At 28.7% G+C, this 26869-nt stretch overlaps 1 protein-coding gene and 1 long non-coding RNA gene across 2 annotated transcripts in view; one reads left to right on the top strand and one right to left on the bottom strand.

Moving 5' to 3' along the window:
- The window catches only part of Tnks (tankyrase), a 61933-nt gene that overhangs the window by 34286 nt on the left and 778 nt on the right, over positions 1-26869 (bottom strand). The window lies entirely within an intron of this gene.
- Positions 10298-26859, top strand: LOC142221027 (uncharacterized). Its single transcript, XR_012717941.1, has 2 exons — positions 10298-10544; positions 26184-26859. It is a non-coding gene; the product is annotated as an uncharacterized LOC142221027 (long non-coding RNA).

A 26869-nucleotide genomic window follows, 5' to 3' on the forward strand; every position in this document is an offset into this window, starting at 1 on the left:
ATTTCATTTCTATTGAAAATTTTGTTAAAATTTTATTTCTAAAAAAAATTTTATTTCTATAGAAAATTTTGCCAAAATTTTATTTCTATAGAAAATTTTGTCAAAATTTTGTTTCTGAGAAAATTTTGTCAAAATTTTATTTCTATAGAAAATTTTGTCAAAATTTCATTTCTATAGAAAATTTTGTCAAAATTTCATTTCTATAGAAAATTTTGTCAAAATTTCATTTCTATAGAAAATTTGGTAAATTTTTTTCTATAGGAAATTTCGTCAAAATTTTATTTCATTGGAAATTCTATCTAAATTTTATTTCTATAGAAATTTTTATCACAACTTTATTTCTATAGAAAATTTTGTCAAAATTTTATTTCTCTAGACAATTTTGTAAAAATTTTATTTCTATAAAAAAATTTGTCGACATTTTATTTGTATAGAAAATGTTGTCAAATTTAATTATTTCTATAGAAAATTTTGTCATATTTTCAATTCTATAGAAAATTTTATTAAATTTTCATTTCTATATAGAGAATTTTGTCAAAATTTTATTTCTATAGAAAATTTTATTTCTATAGGACCATTTGTCAAAATTTTATATGTATAGAAAATTTTATTTCTATAGGACCCTTTGTCAAAATTTTATTTCTATAGCAAATTTTGTCAAAATTTGATTTCTATAGGAAATGTTGTCAAACTTTTATTACTATAGAAAATTTTGTCAAAATTTCATTTCTATGGAAATTTTGTCAAAATTTCATTAAAGAAAATTTAGTTAAAATTTTATTTCTATAGAAAATTTTATCTTAATTTTATTTCTATAGAAAATTTTATCTAATTTTTTTCTATAGAAAGTTTTATAAAAATTTTATTTCTATAGAAAATTTTATTTGTATAGAAAATTTTGTCAAAATTTTATTTCTATAGAAAATTTGGTCAACATTTTATTTCTACAGAAAATTTTGTCAAAATTTTTATTGCTATGGAAAATTTTGCCAAATTTTCAATTCTAAAGAAATTGTTTTACAAATTTTATTCCTATAAAAAAATTGTCGACATTTTATTTCTAAAGAAAATTTTGTGAAAATTTTATTTGCATAAAAAATTTTATTTCTATAGAATTTTTTTTCAAAATTTTATTTCTATAGCAAATTTTGTCAAAATTTGATTTCTATAGGAAATGTTGTCAAAATTTTATTACTATAGAAACTTTTGTCAAAATTTCATTTCTATGGAAATTTTGTCAAAATTTCATTAAAGAAAATTTAGTTAAAATTTTATTTCTATAGAAAATTTTATCTAATTTTTTTTCTATAGAAAGTTTTATAAAAATTTTATTTCTATAGAAAATTTTATTTGTATAGAAAATTTTGTCAAAATTTTATTTCTATAGAAAAATTGGTCAACATTTTATTTCTACAGAAAATTTTGTCAAAATTTTTATTGCTATGGAAAATTTTGCCAAATTTTCAATTCTAAAGAAAATTTTTTACAAATTTTATTCCTATAAAAAAAAATTGTCGACATTTTATTTCTAAAGAAAATTTTGTGAAAATTTTATTTGCATAAAAAATTTTTTAAAAATTTTATTTCTATAGAAATTTTTTTCAAAATTTGATTTATATAGAACATTTTGTCAACATTTTATTTCTGTAGAAAATGTTTTCAAAATTTTATTTCTATAGGAAATTTTGTCAAAATTTTATTTCTATAGAAAATTCAAAATTTTATTTCTATAGAAAATTTTGTCAAAATTTTTATTTCTAAACATCATCTAAAATCTACCAAAACATCAAGAATTGTACCAATCTACCAAACAGTAGAAAATCTATCATTTGTGGTAAACTTCTACCAACTGTGGCACCATTGTATGTAGGTTGTATCAATAAAATGAAAATGAAATGAAAAATGAAATTTTAATTAAAATAAAGTTTCAATTCTTTGCTTCAAAGTTATTTTTCTTAAATTTAGGACACACATTTTTAAAATTAGCCATCCTTCGTTAAAGCCGTATGTCTTTGAACTAAGGCAAATTTTCTTTAATGTAAAGAAACACAATTTTGGTTTAAGGAAAGTGTCTTTAAATTAACTGAAATGTTGAATTTTTAGATTTTCAAAAATAGGCTAAACTTATTTTGAGGATTTTGCATATTGGTTAAAAGTGTTTTTGAAATTAAGAAAATATTTTTTAGTTTGAAGTATCCGTTATAATTTGGGCTTTTAAACTGGCACTTATTTGTACGTGAATAGCTTTATTAATATAACACAAAAAGGGATTGGAAATTCGTTAGAAAAGATCTGTATTGTAGTTTTAATTTTATTGATCCTAGACCCAGCAAAAAATTTTGAAGTTCTTCTAAAGGCACAACTTTAAAAGCACTTCCAAAAATGTCCTCCTAAAGAAGTTCTTTATTTTAGCTGAACAGGAAGTTCATTTGAGTCAATTGTTTTTATAACTCACTTTTTTCATATTTTTAAGGGAAAATTTAAAATTTTTTGTTTCAAATAGGTTAAAAATAGATTAAGAATTAATAAAAATTATTTAAATTTTGCCGAAAAAGTGCCAAATCCATTGTAGAAAAATTGAGAATTTTTGAAAATATTTGATGTGCAGCGTTCCACACAAGCGTAAGAATGCATGAAAACTCATAAAAAAATTAAAAAATTATTTATTCGTCAAAATATCACAAAATTTCTTAATTAACATCCAAAACTCTGAATTCGCATCACACCTTAAGAAGTGATGCAAATTCAGTGCAACGGCTGTTAAAATGGTGCACAGAAAAAAATATTTACGCAATATTAAAGATTACGCAACCTAAATTTTAGGATGCGAAATTTACAAAATATTAAGGACAAATTTCTTGAAAATAATGAAATTTTAATTAAAATATAGTTTCTAATCTTTGCTTCAAGAATTTGTTTCCTTAAATTTAGAACACACATTTTGTAAATTTGCGTCCCTCCGTTAAAGTCACATGTCTTTGAACTAAGGCTAATTTTTCTTAAAGTAAAGAAACACATTTTTGATTTAAATATACTGTCCTTAAATTAAGTGAAATATTGAATCTTTAGATTTAAGATAAAAACGCTTCAAATATAGGCTAAGACTTATTTTGAGGATTTAGTGTCTTTGGTTTAAAGTTTTTTTTTTTTTTGAATTAAGGAAACATTTGTTACTTTGAAGTATCCGTTATAATTTGGATTTTTAAAATGGCATATGTAAGTACGTGAGTACGTTTATTAATAAACCGCGAAAAGAGAATCAATATTTGATAAATGAGATCTATATCCTTATTTTAATTTCATTGGTCCTAGATTTAAAGCCAGATAGGTCGCTAAAAAATTTATTTATTTTAAAGAAGCCGCATCTTTGGCTCGGAATCAATACCAAAATCCTTAAAGGAAAGTCAAAATCTTTGGATCCAAGTAAATTTTTTTTTATTGTGGACACCCATCCTATAACAAGCCCAAGTTAAATTCATCGCTTCTGCCCCAATTTTGCACCACTTCCGGATCCAAAAAGAACATTTTCACTACTTTTTTGGCGACGCTTTTTTTTTTTGCTTGTGATTTAAAGCCATATATGTCGCTAAAAATGTCTTTATTTTAAAGAAGCTACTTCTTCAATACCAAGACGTGTCGGGTTTTCAGATTGTTTAAGATTACAAGGTTTCAATGTATATAAGAGAAAAATCCCACAAAACAACATAAAACCCAATGTGTCTATTTGAACTAAAACATCAAGCAAATTAAGTGAGGGGAGTATCAACCAAGCATAGAGAAATAATATCAAACCTTAACATATGTAAAAAACGAATAAAATTGCTGACTTATATAAGTGAACTCAAACCTACCAAAGTAGCTAACCTTTTTGCCACACAAAATCAGTTTGACGTTGAAAAGAATATCTTAACAATGAATGAATCTTCCACCAATATATGTATATTCCGCAACAAACCACCCATAGCAAGTGCTCACAATCTTCACCAAGATGTGCTATAAAAATAGAGACAAACTTCTTTTCTATTTGTGCCACACGTAGTAGCCGCCAAACACTCAAAAAAAAATGTACGGTCTAGATAATTTATAGTTGAATGTCATTCACAATAATTGACGAATTGAATTTCGATAAATATAGGCCATCCACGTATTTAGATAAACGAAAAAAACATTGAATTTAAAGTCTTGTAAACTCTATACATTTAACAAGAGTCGAATGTGTATGAATGAGTCCAATAAAATATAGTTTTTATGACAATGCTATTATTGTTCGGGCAAATTCAAGCTATTGAATATTCTCCCTTTTTGGTTCATCAAGGCTAGGAATAACTTTCACTTTAACTTCAATTTTTTCTTTTAATTTGCATTCAAATTTTGACCCACAAAATGAATACATTTGCGAGTGCAATGAAGACTTGAAATAGGGATGACCATGAGTAAATTATTAGAGACTTTTTGTTGAACTAAAAAAATATCTTAGATGAAGGATGAATGTCTTCAATATGAAACTACGATTATAAATGTTCTTTGTATAAACTCCATCATATGATCGAAATATTGGTGTCAAACAGCATAAAGGTTTACTTACACACCATACGGTCATGCGTGCGCACGTTACATGATATTGTCAACAAAGTTAATATATACGAAATACTATTGTTTGAGTTACACGACAACGTAACGGACGTATACGACCGCATGGAGTTGACGAACTTTTCAATGCGTCGACGAGAAATTATTGAGGGAGTTCAAAAATATAAATGCATATTCTTCAATGCATTCGAATATAACGTATTTTGTCAAAATTTTATTTCTATAGGAAATTTTGTCAAAATTTTATTTCTATAGAAAATTTTGTCAAAATTTTATTTCTATAGAAAATTTTGTCAAAATTTTATTTCTATAGAAAATTTTGTCAAAATTTTATTTCTATAGAAAATTTTGTCAAAATTTTATTTCTATAGAAAATTTTGTCAAATTTTTATTTCTATAGAAAATTTTGTCAAAATTGTATATCTATAGAAAATGTTGTCAAAATTTTATTTCTATAAAAAATGTTGTCAAAATTTTATTTCTATAGAAAATTTTGTCAAAATTTTATTTCTGTAGAAAATTTTTGTCAAAAATTTCTATTTCTATTGAAAATTTTATTTTTATAGAAAATTTTGTCAAAATTTTATTTCTATAGAAAATTTTGTCAACATTTTATTTCTATAGAATTTTTTTTCAACATTTTATTTCTATAGAAAATTTTGTAAAATTTTTATTTCTATAGAAAATTTTGTCAAAATTTTATATCTATAGAAAATTTTGTCAAAATCTTATTTCTATAGAAAATGTTGTCAAAATTTTATTTCTATAGAAAATTTTGCCAAATTTTATTTCTATAGAAAATTTTTATCAAAAATGTATTTCTATAGAAAATTTTGTCAAAATTCTATTTCTATAGAAAATTTTGTCATAATTCTATTTATATAGAAAATTTTGTCAAAATTTTATTTCTATAGAAAATTTTGTCAAAATTTTATTTCTAGGGCTGTTTTCTGTTAGCACTGAATGTAACATTTGTATGGGCTATCCAGAACATCGTTGCACTCGCGTTCTATCCAGAACATCTCATCAGTGCAAGTCGCGTCGGTGTTGCCAGATTGTATTTTGGTAAAGTGATGCTTTTTCGATTCACAATAGCTAATTTATCAAAAACATGAAATTCAAAGTGGTAAAGTGTCATATATAATCGCAATAATCATACATTAAAAATGTAAGATATTTTTGGAGATGTCCTGGATAAACGAGTATTCTGGTTTCTTTTAGACCTTCACGGCTTAGGATATCCAGTGCTAAAAGAAAATAGCCCGCCCTTCTATAGAAAATTTTGTCAAAATTATATTTCTATAGGAAAGTTTGTCAAAATTTTATTTATATAGGAGATTATGTCAAAATTTTGCTTCTATAGGAAATTTTGTCAAAATTTTATTTCTATAGGAAATATTGCCAAAATTTTATTTCTATAAGAAATTTTGTCAAAATTTTATTTCTATAGAAAATTTTGTTAAAATTTTATTTCTATAGAAAATTTTACTTCTATAGAAAATTTTGTCAACATTTTTTTCTATAGAAAATTTTGTCAAAATTTTTTTTTATAGAATAAATTTGTCAATTTTATTTTCTGTCCAAAGTTTTGCCAAAATTTTATTTCTATCGAAAATGTTATTTTTATAGAATTTTATTTCTAAAGAAAATTTTATTTCTATTGAAAAATTTCTCAAAATTTTATTTCTATAGCAAATTTTTTCAAAATTTTTTCTTATAGAAAATTTTTTCAAAAAATTTTTTTTTATAGAAAATTTTGTTAAAATTTTATTTCTATAGAAAATTTTATCAAAATTTTATTTTTATAGAAAATTTCGTCAAAATTCTATTCCTATAGAAATTTTTGTCAAAATTTTATTTCTATAGAAAATTTTGTTAAAATTTTATTTCTATAGAAAAATTTTTCAACACATATATACACAGAAAAAATATTTACGCGGTATTAAAGATTACGCAACCTATATTTTGGGATGCGTAATTTACACAATATTAAGGAGAAATTTCTTTAAAATAATGAAATTTTATTTAAAAGAAAGTTTATAATCTTTGTTTCATTTTTTTAATTTAGAGCATAAACTTTGGAAATTTGTGTCCATCCGTTAAAGTTGTACATCTTTGAACTAAGGAAAATATTCCTTAAAGAAAAGAAAAAAAATTTTGATTTAAAAATATCGTCCTTAAATTAACTGAAATATTGAATCTTTAGATTTAAAATAGAAACGCTTCGAGTATAGGCTAAGACTTATTTTGAAGACTGTGGTTTAAAGTTTTTTTTTGGAATTAAGAAAATGTGCTTTACTTTGAACTATCCTTTATAATTTGGATTTTTAAACTAGAATTTGTTTGTATCTGAGTAGCTTTATTAATAGAATGCAAATTTCACAAACAGTGTTGCCAGTATTTTTCTGGCTCTTGTCCCCAAATTATGATCTTTTCGTCCCCAAAAATACCCAATTAAAACTTAAATTCCTCACAAAAATCCCCAATACACTTTTGAAACTTTTTTTTGAAAAAACAAATAAAGCAAAAAGCTCTGCTGTAGAAAATCTGTAATAATTTAAAAATTAAAATTTTGTCATATCTAGCAAGCTGCAATAAAATCAAGAATTCGAACCAGAAGACCAAGAGACTGATGATCGTCTTCCAAATGCTGGAGATATGAAAATGGGAGTTCGGTCACCTTGTATTTATGAACGAAAATTTACTTCTAAATATTCAAGTAGTAAAATTGGGTGGTAACACGTTGCCAAAGTTGGTAGAATTCTTACAGAAATGGTAGATTTTTTATTGTTTGGTAGATTTTGCAAAGAGGTATTTCATAAATTTTCCATAGAAATAAACTTCTGACAAAATTTTGAGAAAATTTTCTAAATAGAAATAAAATTTTGATAAAATTTTATATAGAAATAAAATTTTAACAAAATTTTCTATAGAAATAAAATTTTGATAAAATTTTCTATAGAAATAAAATTTTAACAAAATTGTCAATAGAAATAAAATTTTAACAAAATTTTCTATAGAAATAAAATTTTGAGAAAAATTTTCTAAATAGAAATAAAATTTTAACAAATTTTTCTATGGAAATAAATTTTTGACAAAATTTTCTAGAGAAATAAAGTTTTAACAAAATTTTTCTATAAAAATAAAATTTTAACAAAATTTTCTATAGAAATTAAATTTTGACAAAATTTTTTATAGAAATAAAATTTTGACAAAGTTTTCTACACTGAAAAAAAAAGCATGTCCGGTTCCAAAGATTTTGTCTTTACTTTAAAAAATTTGGTATTGATTCCGAGCCAAAGAAGCGGAGAATACAAGTAAGGATACTTTTAAGACACAATTCTCTTTTAAATTTCTGTTTTGTGTACTTGCTTCTAGGAAGTAAATTTTAATTTTTCGCTTTTTCAGCTTTTTTCCTTCATATGCCGTCAAAGTCCTTTAAAAACGAGTTAACGACAACTTTATTTTCCAAATTAAGAATCGACTTCCAGTAGAAATTATGCTATGTTTGAAGTAAAAAACTTCTTTAAAATAAAGTTTTGAAAAACATGTCCTATATTTGAACGATTTTTTGCAAAGAGACAACAAATTTAAAGACAATGTCATTAAATTTAAAGAATTTTTCTGAATGATTAAAGTCAAGTTGACCTTAGGCCAAACATTTTTTCTTTCATGTTATGATACCCATTTTTAAGTGAAATCGCTTAATTATAAGGATAATATAACTTCATTGAAAAGTTTATCGACTTTTGGACAAGGAAAAAACTTTATACTAGAGAAATGCGTCTTCTATGCTAAGCGAAATTTGCATTCGTATTTTAAAAACATGAAATCTTTGACCTCATGACAATATTTTTTTCAGTGTATAGAAATAAAATTTTAACAAAATTTTCTATAGAAATAAAATTTTGAGAAAACTTTCTGTAGAAATAAAATTTTGACAAAATTTTGTATAGAAATAAAATTTTGATAAAATTTTCTATAGAAATAAAATTTTGACAAAATTTTCTAGATGGGAATAAAATTTTGAGAAAATTTTCTAAATAGAAATAAAATTTTGAGAAAATTTTCTATAGAAATAAAATTTTGTTAAAAAAGATTAAATCGATTTCTCGAAAAAATCCCCACAAAAATCCCCAAATTTATGGAAATTTCCCAACAAATTCCCAAGTCCCCAACTCAGAAATTACGTCCCTATTCACGAAAAAATATTCCCAACTTGGGGGAAAATGCCCAATACTGGCAACACTGTCCACAAATGAGATATTTATCCTTATTTTAATTTTATTGATCCTAGACTTAAAGCCAGATAGGTCGCTAAAAACTGTTTTTATTTTAAAGTGGTTGTTTTTTCCTATAGCTCTCAAAAAATCACCCTTTACAAATTTAGTCTAAAATGTGTAAAAGACGATTACATTTCATATTTTCACATTCAGTTCTCTTTACTGGACGAACTATTGATTCAGAAACGAAAATTTATTAAAAATTCTTATTTTATAATTTATCAAGTGCGGTCATCTCTATTTTACACATCATATTGCTTATTGCTAATTATATTTGAATATAAAACGAAAACCATGTCTGCATAAAAATAAACAACAACAACAACAACAACAACAACAACAACAAACAAGAAAACGCTTTTACATTTGCCCATAACTTTAATTCATTTTCACGCATTCAAATTGCGTTGTTATTTTTCAGGGCACGCAATTCATAGTGGCGGGGGTAGTCTAGCCTGTTGCACTGCGTGTATTTTTGCAGGGTCTATTGAAAATTGTTAACCAAAAATGTGCGTGTATTTTGGACATTGAAACAAAATCAAGATGTATGATTTGCTACCCGAAAGATGATGTGGTTTATTCAAAACTATATAGTGGATATACAAAGTAAATATTTGTAATTATTCATGGTACCATCCATTTTTATTATATAGTACACTTGCATTTATCACTCATTTTAATACACATAAAAAATATAAAACATATTTATGTATTCTTTTTATTATAATTTATTCATGCTATACGGCAAAAAGCAAGCCAAGAAATCCATCACTTGTTATGGTTTCATTTCATACACTCGTGAAAAAAAATATTAGTTTGCGTAATCTAAACCATTGAACGTAGATATTAAAGTTTATACATAGAGCCTCGTTGTGATTTATTGTGGATGTTATATGAACACTTACTATTACTTTATGGTCTATGACCAATTTTCAAATTCACTTAAATATTTTTATTTCTTTCAAACTTTAAGTGCCACTTCTTAGAGCGAATATGAATACACAAAACCATATTTTATTAAAATTTGAAAACTATGACGTAGAAAGGTCCATAGCCATAATTGCTGTTACCGCTAATCAAAGTGACCATTAATCGTAATTAGTTTTTATGGTCAATTTAAAAATACTATTGTATTTTTATATTCATTAGCCGTTTTCTTATCATATCGGATGGAATTGGTATCTTACGAGTATACAATGCAAACATGATTGTTTTTTATTACTATTGGCGCAAAACAGTTTAAAATATGATAACAATACTCTTATAACGATCATTCCATTCTTGTGAATCAATAGAAGTTCCAACCTATGATTCATTGGCTACGTGGAATTGGCACATTTCGCATTTAGGCTAGTGCAAAGATCATGTTTTCGCATGAAATACGAAATAGTACTACATTAACGTTTTCGCATGTAAGACTTAAGTCTAAATATTATTTAATTTGAATGTTAGAATGAGTATTTGAAGTAAAGAGAATACATTCGGAACCAAGAGAATAGACCAAGAGGAGTCTACGGACACCTTCAAGTAGAAAAGCGGACATTAAATTCGAGTTTTGCAGTTAAACAATTGAATAAGTTTATTTTCTTTAAAATGAATTATTAAAGAAAAGTAAAAGGCAAAACATTTCCATTTTAGAGTGATAATGCCAACTTAATACGGGCCTTAAAGGTAAAAATGAAATTAAGTACAAATGTGTAAATTAAAAAAAAATGATGTTCGGTCGGAGCAGGGATTGAACCCACGACCCTTTGCATGCAAGGCAGACATGCTAACCACTGCTCCACGTGGCCAAAAAATGTATGTTTCTGTTAAATTATGTTATGTTTGCATGGGCTCGTGGGCGCAGCAAACTATGCTATATAAATGTAACTTATAACGATAATTGTCTACAGGTGACTATAACAGCTACGTAGCCCAGTGGATAGTGTGTCGGCTTACAAACTGTATGGCTCTCGGTTCGATTCTCCGTCCAGGCGAAAGGTAAAATTTAAAAAATTTAATAATTTCTTCAAATTACACAAAAAGGTGCCAAGAACTAAAAAATTTCGTGGAAGTGAAAATTATGTGAGGGAATGAGCACAATCTTCTTTGGGGAAAATTCTTCCAAGCATATAATATTTTTGGGCTCAAAATGCTTCCAAACATGTAATATGTTCACATAAAACAAACATATCAATGTTTCGGCAGTATCCAATAATATATGTGATTCCTGCAAAATATGTTTGAAACATATGTTAGAGAAGCGATTTTTTTGAGGGTGCACTTATATGGACACAGAAGCCAGAGTTTTAGCCTGACTTGCTTGAAATTTTACATAAACATAACACTTGGTCGTATAGTCAAGTGTGCAGAATTTTGAAATCGGTTCAGATTTAGATGTAGCTCCCACATATATCTTTCGTCCCATATGGACTTATATAGCCCCAGAAGCCAGAGTTTTACCCCAATTTGGTTGAAATTTAGCACTAGGAGTACAATTAGTTGTGTAGTAAGAGCGCTAAATTTTATTGAAATCGGTTCAGATTTTGATATAGCTCTCATATATATCTTTCGTCCGATTTTCCGTCATATGACCACAGAGGTCAAAGTTGTGGACCAATTTACATGAAATTTTGCACAGGGATTAGAATTAACATACTAAGTATGCGTGTCAAATTTGGTTGAAATCGGTTCAGATTTCGATATAGCCTCCATATATATGTTTTTCCGATTTGGGCAAAAATGGCCAAAATACCCACATTTTCCTTATAAAATCGCCATTGCTAAGTCGAAAACTTGTAAAAAAGACTCAAATTTTTTCTTATTTCTAATACATATCTATCGACCGATAAATCATAAATACACTTTTGCGAAGTGTATTTATGATTTAAATGTTTCCAATATTTTTTTTTACTAACATTGTGTTCCACCCCTGGGCATTAGTCGACTTAAATTTAAAGTCTATAAATTTTGCCACATTTTATCCAGATCTGGTCAGATTTGAATATATATGTGTATGGGAACATAAACCTTTATAAAGGGTGATTTGTTAAGAGCTTGATAACTTTTTTTAAAAAAAAAACGCATAAAATTTGCAAAATCTCATCGGTTCTTTATTTGAAACGTTAGATTGGTCCATGACATTTACTTTTTGAAGATAATTTCATTTAAATGTTGACCGCGGCTGCGTCTTAGGTGGTCCATTCGGAAAGTCCAATTTTGGGCAACTTTTTCGAGCATTTCGGCCGGAATAGCCCGAATTTCTTCGGAAATGTTGTCTTCCAAAGCTGGAATAGTTGCTGGCTTATTTCTGTAGACTTTAGACTTGACGTAGCCCCACAAAAAATAGTCTAAAGGCGTCAAATCGCATGATCTTGGTGGCCAACTTACCGGTCCATTTCTTGAGATGAATTGTTCTCCGAAGTTTTCCCTCAAAATGGCCATAGAATCGCGAGCTGTGTGGCATGTAGCGCCATCTTGTTGAAACCACATGTCAACCAAGTTCAGTTCTTCCATTTTTGGCAACAAAAAGTTTGTTAGCATCGAACGATAGCGATCGCCATTCACCGTAACGTTGCGTCCAACAGCATCTTTGAAAAAATACGGTCCAATGATTCCACCAGCGTACAAACCACACCAAACAGTGCATTTTTCGGGATGCATGGGCAGTTCTTGAACGGCTTCTGGTTGCTCTTCACTCCAAATGCGGCAATTTTGCTTATTTACGTAGCCATTCAACCAGAAATGAGCCTCATCGCTGAACAAAATTTGTCGATAAAAAAGCGGATTTTCTGCCAACTTTTCTAGGGCCCATTCACTGAAAATTCGACGTTGTGGCTCGTTAGTAAGTCTATTCATGATGAAATGTCAAAGCATACTGAGCATCTTTCTCTTTGACACCATGTCTGAAATCCCACGTGATCTGTCAAATACTAATGCATGAAAATCCTAACCTCAAAAGAATCACCCTTTATATGTAGCACCCAACACATTGGGTGGGAAAGTCTAAAGTCGGACCCGCCCGACTTTAGACTTTCCTTGCTTTTTTTTTAAATTTTGGATTTTTTGAAGATCGATTCCGAAATTAGATATTGGCATTATCAGAGCTTATGAAAATAATTGAAAGCAATAGTTTTGCCAATAAACATAATTCACGAGGAAGCGATAATCCGAAAGTATACAGTATTATGAATTATTTGGATTGCAGTGAAACCACCCGTCAAATTTAAACCAAAACCGGAAATCTACATTTCGACTAACCTATTTTTGTCAAAAAAAAATTGACACATTTTAGATTTTTTTTTTTTACAAATTCGGTCGATTCGATTAAATGGCATTTAATAGTGATAAAAGCCACTAATCGACTTTTAACAAATAAATCGAAAAGGCGGAGTTGACTTTTATTGTAAAAAATCGCAAACAAGAGTGAAAAGTAACGACACACAGTGGTTCCAAATGCATTTTTTGGAAATAATTCTGCAACTTTTGAACGGATAAATATATCAACATATTTTTTTCTTTGTGAGGCGTTTTCCTCTAAGTTTGCGGGTCCCCTGATCTAAAACAAAATTTCAACGCCTACATATGAGCCCGTGGACCCAAATTTAGCACTCTTAACTATATCACTAGGAATCCACAAACCTCAGCTTTCACACAAAGAAAAAAATAAGTTTATCCCCCATGTTCCGAAATTTGGAATCGCAAATCGCAAACTTTTCCTTTGGCCATAATTTCTTAACCCTGAAACTTATAAACTTAAATCTTGGTAATCTTGGTAAGTTCTCTTTAATGAGAAGTTCGAATTAAAATTATTTTGGAGTCCGAGAGTAACTCTATTTTTGTTATACCGAATATCGGAACATGGGGGTATATCTTTATCCGTTCAAAAGTTGCAGAATAATTTCCAAAAAAAAAGCGATTTGTAACCAATGCGCGACGATAGAAAAAAAATTTTAAAAAATTTTAAAAGTCGAAAATCGGCATTTGCAATAGTCACATTTTTTTTAATTTTAACCCAAGACAGTCATTCTCCATCAAAAAGACGATGCATAAACTCATTTTCCATTTAAAATGTATTTTAGTCGATTGGGAAATGATAAATTTAACCTGTACTAATTCAATTATTTTATGAATTTTTGTTTTATCCTAATTGATAACACATTGAATAAGAAAATGAACTCAATTTTGGTTCTCATTTTTGTTCACGGTGCAAAATATTGCGTCTTAAAATAAGCCGTAGTCAAAATGACGAAAGATGACGTTAGTGTATAAAAAAATAAGGATGGCTTTCCAGGGTTAAAGAATCGAAATTTCGAAATGTTTAAATTTTAAAAAAATTCTAAATGTAAAAAAGTCGACATTTTAATTCTCATCATAATTTCTAATTGGATGCACTAAAAAGCGCAAACCTCTCAAAGGTGGATAATTTTTGTAAGAGGTTTGATATTGTGCTGGTTACTTGTTAAAAAACTATTTTTTAAATTGAAAAAAGTGAATCGTGCCTATATGGCACTAAAGCCTATTTACGAGTAATTCTATTTTAGTTCATTGAGTTATTAAATTTTGAGAAAAATTTCTTGACTTTCATAATTTTTTGTGTACGTTAATTAAATGAACTAAAAAAGGGTGAAAAGTTATACACAAATCAAGTCTAAAAATATACTTAATTCGTGTCTCCCACAAAATAATTTAAAATTTCTTAATTCTTTTTAATTTTCACCAATAATCCGCTCATCAGGAACTTCGTATGGTACTTAAAACATCTTGCAAATTTGAACTCCAATTTTTTCTCTCAAACTTCGAAATTATCTTTAACAATTGAAAAAAAACTAAATTATTACGTCTAATACATTTTCTTGAATTTGTCGAAAGATATTTTCTCATTTTTGTGAAATCGGCGTAATATCTGCATTTATAATAGTTTAGCAAAAATATTTTTTTTTTAAATTAAAAAAAATTTTTCCAGGGGTTCACTGTTTTTTGAGTATATACCTCCTGTTCGGATATGCAAGAAATTGTCACAGTTGGAAATTTTTTTAGCGGTTGTGAAAAAAAATATTAAATGGTCTCTTTCCATAGCCCACGAAGAACTTCGAATGTTATGCCAAATTAAGGTAACCGGGAAACTCATCAAGAAGTTCTTATACCGTGTGACGATTGCAAGAGTATCACCATGGAGTGAATAGTCTATACCTAACATATACCGGGCGCGAATCCCCCATGTCCAGAACAACCCAGTAAAAAATTGCAAGTTTTTTTTCACAAACATTTCTTTGTAAGAATCCCCCATCAATTTTCTTTCCTTTTCCTATGAAGATCTTTTCGATCAGTCTTAGAAAATACGCTATTTGGCGTTTTAAAGCCAAAATTAAAATTTTGGATAATTAATGTCGCAAAAAGAATAGAAAATCAACAAAAAAATAATGAAATGAAAATTTCAGCCCTGTGGGGATTTGAATCTGAATATGCTTGCTTTTTCACTTCCATTGAAGTACATTTGATGTACAACATAAAAAATAATCTATTGAAAAAATATTTGATAAAAAATTACCGCTGGATTTGAACCTGTGTTCTTTATTTTTTCATTCATACTAATAAAAAAACATCTCGAGAAGTAGTTAGAATGTTATGCCTTGGTGTCATGGCAAGAGTTTCAGTTAAGATTCTTCGCGTAGCAATTCTGCCCTTTAGTTTAAGCAGGTGTAAAGCCAGTTTATCACATCCGATAGAGTATCAGACTTCATGTCTACTTCTAAGAGATTTCACTGTTTACATATTTGTATTTTTCTATGACTCCAACTAAACACTATTTTATACGCAGCTCACAGATCAAGTTCGAAGATGGGCTATGTTAGGCATTGTGGGAACTCATTATTTCAGCCCACAGAGTCTTCAGTACATTTGCCATTCCATTTTTAACCCTTTCACTACCGATATCCACTTAGAAGGACATTCGAAAAAGACACTAAATTTTATTTTCCCACTTAGTTTCGATTTATTTCTCGATGTTATTTTAAAGTAGAGGCTTTAATCTAAATAAGTTATAAATATTGTCCATATTGGTGAGGTTTAAAATACATTTTTATAAAATTCTTTAACAATAAACGAAAATTTGAGAAAATTTTTCGACTGTATGTTTCTAGTAAATGTACATTTAGACGAAAGCTATAGCTGATACCTTTTCGGGTTCTTTTTTGTACTTTTTTCTAACACTTTGAACGATATTATAGGCCAAATAGCGCTTATTTTCGTAAGGCCATTTGGTCACAATTCAAGAATCAAGTTTTCAGAACAAGCTCATATAGCTCTTGAAGTAATTGAGGTAGGTTTTCAAAATGACAATTTTTTTTCTACATGCTGTTAATACAAGTAAAAACAGAAGAAAAATAGAAGTTTTTAACATTAGGTTTATTTCGGCGGTGAAAGGGTTAACTTAGTGACAAGGAACCTGCCTGATATCCCTAAAAAGGTTAGGCAAAAAGGTTTTGTCTATGAAAGAATTTAATTTAGGCTTGATTACTTTAATTTAGTGAAATATTCTTGGAAATTCAAGAATATTTGGTAGACATCACACTTTTTAGAACATTCGATGAAAATAAATTTTCTCAGAAAATGCCATGCGATTTTTTTTTGTAAATTCCATTAACATGAAATTTTGTTAATTTTGTTACTAAACAGAAAGTTTTCTAAAAAAATGTTACGAAACATTCAAAAAAAGTAATCATAATAATGACATACCACGAAATGTTTCTTCAATTCGCTTGAAATTATATCACAAGTGAGATGCTGATAGAAAATTGCAATGTTCATTCCTTTTAAATAATTTCGATCAAATATTCATATCGCTGCTTTCCAAGAATTCTATTTGTTGCTGAATACTGCGACATATAATATTTAAAAACACCCCTTGTGGTATAAGAAAATTTGAAAAAGTAGGTCAAAGTCAGTAGAATTTCCAGGGAAAGCAACATAAACAGTGGAAGAACAAGAAAAAAGAAATTAAGCATCCACAATTCAGCATTATCATTATGAATAAAAAAAAAAAAACAAAAGACAAAACCACAGTCTATGACAATAGACAAGGAGTTGGTTGAATCTAAACCAATCGCGCCCAGCCTACCTAATAATATTATTTTCTCACTATCTTACTGCCATAAATATTTTTTATTTACAAAGTCAATAAAAACAAAAAAAGTCAAAAAGTACATTTTGTTTTGGCTACGTGGTTATAGAGTTTGTTGGGTTTTCGCACCCACCTCCATCTACCCACCATCTTACCCATAAACTATCATTTATGATTGTTGCTCTTTGGCAATACATATACATGGGAGAACAAAGCTACAACGTTATCATCTTTCTCGCTATAATGATGAGGGTGAGGGTTCTTTTTCGTTGTGTCCCAATGCTGACGTATCAGCAACAATTTGTCCTTTTAAAGGCCATTCAACAAATAATGAAAGCTTCAACAATAGCACCAAAGTAATGTTCAAAGTACAAAGAAAAAGCAAACCTATGGTGGTGGGTGGTTGGTAGGAATGAAGCAGAAAGTGTTTCCTATTTAACTGGGAGGTGATATTTGCTATTCGTGAGAAAAAAAAAATTGTCCTAAAAAGAGGTCAACACAGATTTTTGCAATGTCCTTGAATTATAGTGAACATTTTCAAAGCATACGCTCACACATTCACCCAGGCATCTATAGCTTATTATGCAAAAGAATGTCCTGCAATGGTTTATCGTAGTTTACACTATGCAACAAATGGTATTATGTTTTTTTATTTTAATATCACAGGTGGGATGAGATAATTTTACCAAACAAAATTTTATTTCTATAGAAATTTTGCGAAAATTTTATTTCTATATAACGTTTTATTTCTAAAAAATTCAACATCTTATTCTATTTCGTCAAAATTTTATTTCTATAGAAAATTTTTGGCACAATTTTATTTCTATAGAAAATTTTTGGCAAAATTTTATTTAGAAAATTTTTGCAAAAATTTTATTTAGAAAAATTTTGCAAAAATTTTATTTCTACAGAAAATTTTTGGCAAAATGTTATTTCCATAGAAAATTTTTGGCACAATTTTATTTTCATTTTTCATTTCATTTTATTGAGTACCTGCACAACAAGATAAAAATCTTATAATTACAGTGCAGGATTATAAATGTTAAAACATCTCCGACTTATAATAAGTATATACAATAATTAAATTTTAAAGATAAAAGAAAAACAGAAAAATTTAAATAAATAAAATAAAAATTAATATTAAAGAAAAAATGAAGAAAATTACTTTTAATATTGAAATTCATTGCATTCTTGATGATTGAAATTGTGAGTCAATATTATATCTACAAGAAAGATTTTATTATTAAATATTCTAATTCTGAAATAAATTTTGAATACTCTTCTTTAAAGATGATGCGTTGCTAATGCATTGTATATCGGGTGGTAGAGTGTTCCAGAGACGTATCGTGCCAATAAAGAACTGTCATTCGGATACAAGACTTGTCCTTCTAAAGAGTATTATATTCTTATTCCTATCAGATCTGGTAAACCGAATTCTATTATAGAGATAGCTTGGTTTTCGTCTGTAAATCAATTTATGTAGAAATACTAACGATTTGACATTAAGCAGGGTATTAAAACTAAAACCAAAGAGGGAGTCTGTAACATGCGAAACATGTTCGGTCCTGCGTAAACCATACACATAACCAACTATACTATTGAATGCCACGTTAAGTCTATTTTTGCTCACAGAGTCACAATTCGCGAAGAGTTCAGATCTGTAAATTAAACCCGGTATCAAAAGACTTTTCGCCAGGAGAAGTCGAATATTGACCGGTGTGTAGGAACGAGTAACCCATAAAGAACGTAATTTAGCATATGTCTGTCCAACGACCGTGTTTACATGACTCGAGAAACTCAAAGTGCTATTGAATACCACTCCCAAATTCTTAGCACTAGCGATTTTCTGACCATCTATCATAATATCAGCATTCGACAAAGAGCATCTTCTATTCTTGTGTATAATCAAACATTTGGACTTTAGTGGATTTAGTAGCAGACCATTGGCCGTTGCCCATCGAAACACACGATCAAGGGCGTGGTTAAGTTTCCCCAAACACTCACTAGCATCACCTACCGGACTGCTTAAAAAGATTTGTATGTCATCTGCATACATAAGCATCTGACTATGTACTATTGCAAAATAATAGAGGTCCAATTATAGAACCCTGTGGAACCCCATTCGTAACTGGTAACGGCAATGAAAAAGTATCTCCGTTGTAAACCGTCCGGCAGAGATATTAGAAAACATCTCGTTCAAGTCATTTGCATCACCTTGATAACTGCTCGATGACCTAGACTTCCCAACACCGATATCATGTATAATCTTCCACTTGTCCCTGGAATCTACAGCAGAATTGAAACGTATAGAAAATTCTTGGCAAAATTTTATTTCTATAGAAAATTTTTGGCAAAATTTTATTTATATAGAAAATTTTTAGCAAAATGTTATTTCTATATACATTTTTTTCAAAATGTTATTTCTTTAGAAAATTTTATTTCTATAGAAATTTTAGGCAAAATTTTTCTTCTATAGAAAATTTTGGGCTAAATTTTATTTCTACACAATTCCCAAAATTTTTATTTTATAGAAAGTTTTCTCAAACTTTTATTTCTATAGAAAATTTTTTGCAAAATTTTATTTCTATAGAAAGTTTTCTCAAAATTTTATTTCTATAGAAAATTTTTGGCAAACTTTTATTTCTATATAAAATTTTTGACAAAATTTTATTTCTATAGAAAATTTTTGGCAAAATTTTATTTATATAGAAAATTTTTGACAAAATTTTATTTCTATAGAAAATTTTGGCAAAATTTTATTTCTATAGATAATTTTTGGAAAAAAGTTATTTCTATAGAAAAACTTTGGCAAAATTTTACTTCTATAGAAAATTTTTGTCAAAATGTTATTTCTATAGAAAATTTTCGGCAAAATTTTATTTCTGTAGAAAATTTTCGGCACAATTTTATTCCTATATAAAACTTTTGGCAAAATTATATTTCTATTTCTATTTTTGTCAAAATTTTGTTTCTATAGAAAATGTTGAAAAAATTTTATTTCTATAGAAAAGTTAGTCAACATTTTACTTTTATATTTCTATATAAAATTTTGTCACGATTTTATTTGCATAGAACATTTTTGGCACTATTTTATTTCTATAGAAAATTTTGTCAAATATTTATTTCTATAGAAAATTTTATCAAAATTTTATTTCTATAGAAAATTTTGTCTAAATTTTAGTTCTAAAGAAAATTTTCGGCAAAACTTTTTTTCATTAGAAAATTTTGTAAAAATTTTATTTCTAAAGAAAATTTTTGGCAAAACTTTATTTCTATAAAAATGTTTGTCAAAGTTTTATTTCAATAGAAAATTTTGTCAAAAATTTATTTCTATAGAAAATGTTATCAAATTTTATTTCTGTAGAAAATTTTTGTCAAAATTTTGTTTCTATAGAAAATGTTGAAAAAATTGAAATGTCTTCAATCACGAAAATGATAGTATCAATCACAGTTTTAATTGGGCATAGAAAAAATTCTTAATTAAAAAATTAATTGATTTTTTCAGCAAATTTCAATTAATTTTTTAATTGATTCAATTAAAAACTTAATTGATGTTGATTGCAAAACTCAATTAATTTATTAATTAAAAAAGGTAACTATTTTTAATTACTTTCTGAATTGACTTAGAGTTTTTATTTGGATTAACAAATGATGTTATTTCTATAGAAAAGTTTGTCAAAATTTTGTCACGATTTTATTTGCATAGAAATTTTTTGGCACAATTTTATTTCTATAGAAAATTTTGTCAAATGTTTATTTCTATAGAAAATTTTATCAAAATTTTATTTCTATAGAAAATTGGTAGACAATTTTTGGCAAAATTTTACTTCTATAGAAAATTTTTGTCAAAATGTTATTTCTATAGAAAATATTCCGCAAAATTTTATTTTATTTGGCAAAATTATATTTCTATAGAAAATTTTCGGCAAAACTTTATTTCTATAAAAATTTTTGTCAAAATTTTATTTCAATAGCAAATTTTGTCAAAATTTTATTTCTATAGAAAATTTTGTCAAAATTTTATTTCTATCGAAAATTTTGTCAAAATTTTATTTCTGTAGAAAATTTTTGTCAAAATTTTGTTTCTATGTTGACAAAATTTTATTTCTAGAGAAAAGTTTGTCAAAATTTTACTTTTATATTTCGATATAAAATTTTGCCACGATTTTATTTGTATAGAAAAATTTTGGCACAATTTTATTTCTATAGAAAATAGTAACGGTTATCAAAATTTTGTTTTCTATAGAAAATTTTATCAAAAAAAAAAATTATAGAAAATTTGAAAAGAGGAATATTTTTCAAAATCTACCAAAACGTCAGGAATTCTACCAATCTACCAAACAGTAAAAAATTTGGTAAATTTTGGTAGAATTCTACCATCTGTGGCAACCGTATACATCCCCCCAAAAGACTAGTATACATTAGATATTCCATAATTGCATTTAGTCCATTCTACATTGAAGTAAAATTCACCGCTCCACTCTGTAATGTCAAAGATTTGAATAAATTCATATAGCCAGGGGAGTTTGCACTACATTCCATTGTGCCATTGCTGACGTATTAGCAACATTAGGAAAATTCTCGATGAAAGGACCTTCCATCTAAAACAACAAGAACTCAACCAATGGGCATTGTCATCAATGTAAATTGTTGTTATGTAGGTGCATAATGATTAGGCAATCGTTCGAATGACTCCATATATGTTTATTCACTTTCCGGAAGATAATGCTTAGAACAAACAAATAAGACGAATAGCCACGACTCTTAACATTTTGATTACAATACTAAACCCCAATAAGCCATAGGTCAACTACGTAACAAACAAAAAAGCGAATAAATAGAAACAATTATTTAAGACAAAGTATAAGAAGAGAAAGAAGATAACTTCGTTTCAATGAATTTTGGTAGGAAGTATTCGCATTATCAACAAATATCAATGCACTCATGATTTTATTTGAAATACACCATGTCTCTGCATTATGAATTACTATCTTTAATTATGTGTTATGCAAATCGTGTGATTTCTTAGATATAGGCGATCCAAAATCGGGGCTATATACAGCCGATATCTGACCATAATATAGATCAAAAACTGTACATGGGACTTTTTATTTTTTAATTTTGGTTTTTTGCCATAAACAATATCTATTACTGGCATTTTGTCTGGTCAATTCCTCTCAAATGGTTTCGTAGATATAGGGCATCCAAAATCGGGGCTATATATAGCCGATATCGATGGCGCTATATCTCAAATACCCTACATAAAATGTTTGATTTTTTTAATTTTGGTTTTTGATCTACCTACCACTGGCATTTTGTGTGGTCAATTCCTCTAGAATGGTTTCCCAGATTTGGGCGATCCAATATCAGAGCTATATGTTGCCGATATCTGATGACACTATATCTTAAATACTGTACAATAGATTTTTGAAGTTATTTATGAATCTTATTTTGGTACCCTTTAGATGTTTTTATTTCTTTTATTTTAGTATCTTATGTCCATTACATCAGGATATATCGAAATTTTTGTACGACTTTAGAGTTATTGGCGGTTATTTCTTATGGATCAATTTTTCGAATATATAAAACCACTAATGCATAGTATGACTACACATAAAATAACTGACGATATTTGGCAGTTTTTCCACCACAAAGTTGCTTCTTTTTAAGAAATACTATTTTTTGGAATGCGTTCCACAAATATGAATTTTGCTTAGTCGAGACACAAAGCACGAATTTAACTCTCGAATTGATCTTCACGCCCTTCTTTTTTACTCGGTTGCCTTTTATATTTCGGTATTGGACAGGTCTTTCGTAAAGTTTATCAACGTAAAAGATTCATCTCGCCGAAAAATGGAATTAAATCGTGAACAACTTTCGACGAGGATTAGCTCAACAAGAGTGCATCGATGGTATGAATTTTTGTCGTTGAAGCTCCGTCAAGTACCAGTGCTTTCGATGGTATGGTGAATTCATCCAAGGTCGTATTTCACTCCAAGATGAATTTCGTGAAGGTCGTCCAGTGATTGTTCCGGAAGCTATTGATGCTGTGCGCTGAAATACAAAAGGCAACCCTCATACGAGCCATACGGGAGCCACCGTGATGCAATGGTTAGCATGCCCGCCTTGCATACACAAGGTCGTGGATTCGATTCCTGCTACGACCGAACACCAAAAAGTTTTTCAGCGGTGGATTATCCCACCTCAGTAATGCTGGTGACATTTGTGAAGGTTTCAAAGCTTCTCCAAGTGGTTTCACTGGAATGTGGAACGCCGTTCGGACTCGGCTATAAAAAGGAGGTCCCTTGTCATTGAGCTTAACATGGGATCGGGCAGCACTCAGTGATAAGAGAGAAGTTTACCACTGTGGTATCACAATGGACTGAATAGTCTAAGTGAGCCTGATACATCGGGCTGCCACATAACCTAACCTAACCCTCATACGAAAAATATGCTGGGAAATGAACAATTTCCTTTAAAACTTCCGTAGTTCGGAAAAATTACAGACAGTACTGATGCAAATAAAGATTCAATTCAGTCAAAACCGAATATCTTTTGACCATTTGATGGTACTGAAGGGAAACCCATGACCTTATAAAGCTATAAATAAAATTTTCACATTCTGGTTTTGCTATTCGGATTTTTGTTATTAACATTTATTTAAAAAAATAACAAAAAAAAATATTGCACTTTCTCACAATGTTGAGTTTGCGTTAATTATTACTCCATAGAAAGCACCCCATAGGTTACATTGAAATATCCATTAATCATACACGTTATTGGTCACACGTGTAGATATGTATGTATTCACATTAACATATAGTGGAAAATACAATGTTGTGGCTTTTTAGGTATAATTAAATGGAATGGTCAGGAGTCTTTCCTTATCCAACGGAAAGCACCCAATACATAGGTATTAATATCTAATGAGCTATAACCAAAAATTTGGATAATTTTGGAAAAGTCAAAAATCAATTTTTCAAAATGTCGATTTCGATTTCATTTATTCCTACCATAGACCTTCCTTGGTCTATGTTCCTACTATTGAAAAGTCAAGTTTTCAGATGGAGTGATGTATGAACAAAGTAGTGTTGTCTTAGCATAAATTTCCTGATTAGTTCCAATGTCTCGTTATAGTCCCATAAGTACCATGTAGTCAGTAGTTCTACTGTCCGTAGTGGATTTTCAATGACACGCATACACACAAAAAATTTTTTTCTGATTCAATCACCAAATTAATTGATCCAATTAATTTTTTAATTGAAATGTCTTCAATCACGAAAATGATAGTATCAATCACAGTTTTAATTGGGCATAGAAAAAATTCTTAATTAAAAAATTAATTGATTTTTTCAGCAAATTTCAATTAATTTTTTAATTGATTCAATTAAAAACTTAATTGATGTTGATTGCAAAACTCAATTAATTTATTAATTAAAAAAGGTAACTATTTTTAATTACTTTCTGAATTGACTTAGAGTTTTTATTTGGATTAACAAATGATTGTTTAAAATACATTTTTAATTGAAAATTAAAAAAAAAATCAGCACTTTTTTTAACTGAATTAGTCTTCCGAATTTGATTAAAAAGTTAATTGTATCAATTAATTTTTTAATTAAAAATTTAAAATTTTTCAATCATTGGCTTAATTAACTTAACGTTTCTATCATGATTAAAAAGTTAATTGTATCAATTAATTTATTAATTGAAAATATTTTCAACTTCAATTAACTTTTTAATTGGAAATATTTTGGTGATATTTTTTTCTGTGTATGTTAAATGTCTATAGCTAAATACATTGTGTAGGGTATACTTTGTCAGTAGTACTGGTGACATGGTCAGTAGTGATTCACTACAGCTCACTATTGACATTTCTTACAGGGTTGTAAATTTTAAAAATCTTAACAATTGAACATTTTCAAGTAAAAAATGTTTTGCTCTTGCTGTTAATATACAGATATTTGTACCACACCTTCCATTCAATTAAAAACAACATCGAAAGTCAGATACAGTGAAACCTCTTAAACTTCGACACTCTTAAAACCGGACACCTCTCAAAAATTGACTATTGTCGTAGGACAATTAACCTCCCATAACTGGACAGCTCCCAAATGTGGATAAAATTTAGACGACCGTAGATGTCCACTTGTGACATGTTTATCTGCATTCGAGTTTGGCCAACATCAAATGTCGATTAGTCGAATTTGAAAATTGGCAAAATTCGAATTCGCATTAACTACAGTTTTTGACAATAATTTTTTAAAATTTTCGACTTTTATATTCCTACTTCGTTCTACTACAGTGAAACCTCTTAAACTTGGACACTCTTAAAACCGGACACCTCTCAAAAATTGACAATTGTCGTAGGACAATTAACCTCCCATAACAGGACAGCTCCCAAATGTGGACAAAATTTAGACGACCGTGGATGTCCACTTGTGAGATGTTTCTCTGCATTCGATTTTGGCCAACATCAAATGTCGATTAGTTGAATTTGAAAATTGCCTAAATTCGACTTCGCATTATCTAAATTTTTTGACAAGATTTTTTTTCAATTTTCGACTGTTGAATCCCTACTTCGTTCTACTACATTTTCGTGTATGGTAGGCTTGGCGAAGACGAATGCAAATTGCCTTCCTTATCGCTCTCGGGATGATCAAAAATTAGCAGTTGACAAACTTCGCGGGATTATCAAAAAATGATCTGTTGACAAACTTTGCTACGTGTCCATGATCATGTTAATTGGAAGTAATGATTTCCAGCCCCAATTTCGTGATCTCTAAATTCGAATCTCCTAGCATTAACTGAGCATATTCGTACTTCGTATGAGTGATTAATATAAAGCATATTCGAGACAGGTTTGTACTGATTCCGCTATAGGGAATTGGTGCAACAACATACAGAGCAAAAACTTGTGGCGCTAAATATTATTGTGCAAAGTTATTCACAGCCCACAAAGTATAGACGCACCAACGACAAACGCTGGTAATTTTGGTCAAAGCAAGATCAGTAAATGCAGGCTTAATTCCTACTGCACAAGAAATGACAAGAGCATATCTTTTACAATCAAAGTAAACATGACTCATATTTCAGTCCAAAACTGTTTCGAACGGTTTGCTTGAACAGAAGTTTCCATAATGCAATCAAAATACAGCACATTTCTTAGTTAGATAATGGACTTTCTTTTGTATTTTCATTTTTTCTAGGCGCGACCATTTGCATAAAATCCTTGGCATTTCTATACTAACACAAGCAGAAGGAAGTTTTCCGGAAGGATTATAATTTCAAGAAAGTTCTTATGAATTCCTTGTTGTCACATCTGCCTTCCACTCATTTCTCCATGATTTGCTGGATGATGCAGTCAATTTATTCTGCAACATTGGACAAGAACAAGAAGAATATAAACTGTGCACACATACTCAATAGTGTGCAGCAGAGTGAATCTGGCTCAAGGACATTAGAAGAAGAAGAAGAAGAAGAAGAGTGAACAACAACAACAGCAACAACCACAAACATTAAGCTATGCCAACCACTATGAATTGCATAAAGGCAAGGATATGACACACGCTCGTACACACACACATACACAAGAAAATAGATACCTACAACAACAATTACCCCACATGGAGTGTGGTGGGTGGTAGGTAGGTGCCATAATAAAGTCATAACAATAGGCATCATGGCAATGAAAGAAGACCTGCTTGCACTGGCCCCCATGTATTTTTTGATTGACCCTCTGATTTTCCTACCCTTGCCATGCCCCACAAAAAACAATTTTATACACACTATTCAAGCAATGTTGTCTGTCTGAAAAAGGGTGGAGAATGTATGTAAATAGAAAAAACAAAAAATTAATAAAACAACATTGCCCATAATATGCTATACATGTATC

Source organism: Haematobia irritans, chromosome 1 (genome assembly GCF_050003625.1).
Source record: "Haematobia irritans isolate KBUSLIRL chromosome 1, ASM5000362v1, whole genome shotgun sequence".
NCBI lineage: Eukaryota > Metazoa > Arthropoda > Insecta > Diptera > Muscidae > Haematobia > Haematobia irritans.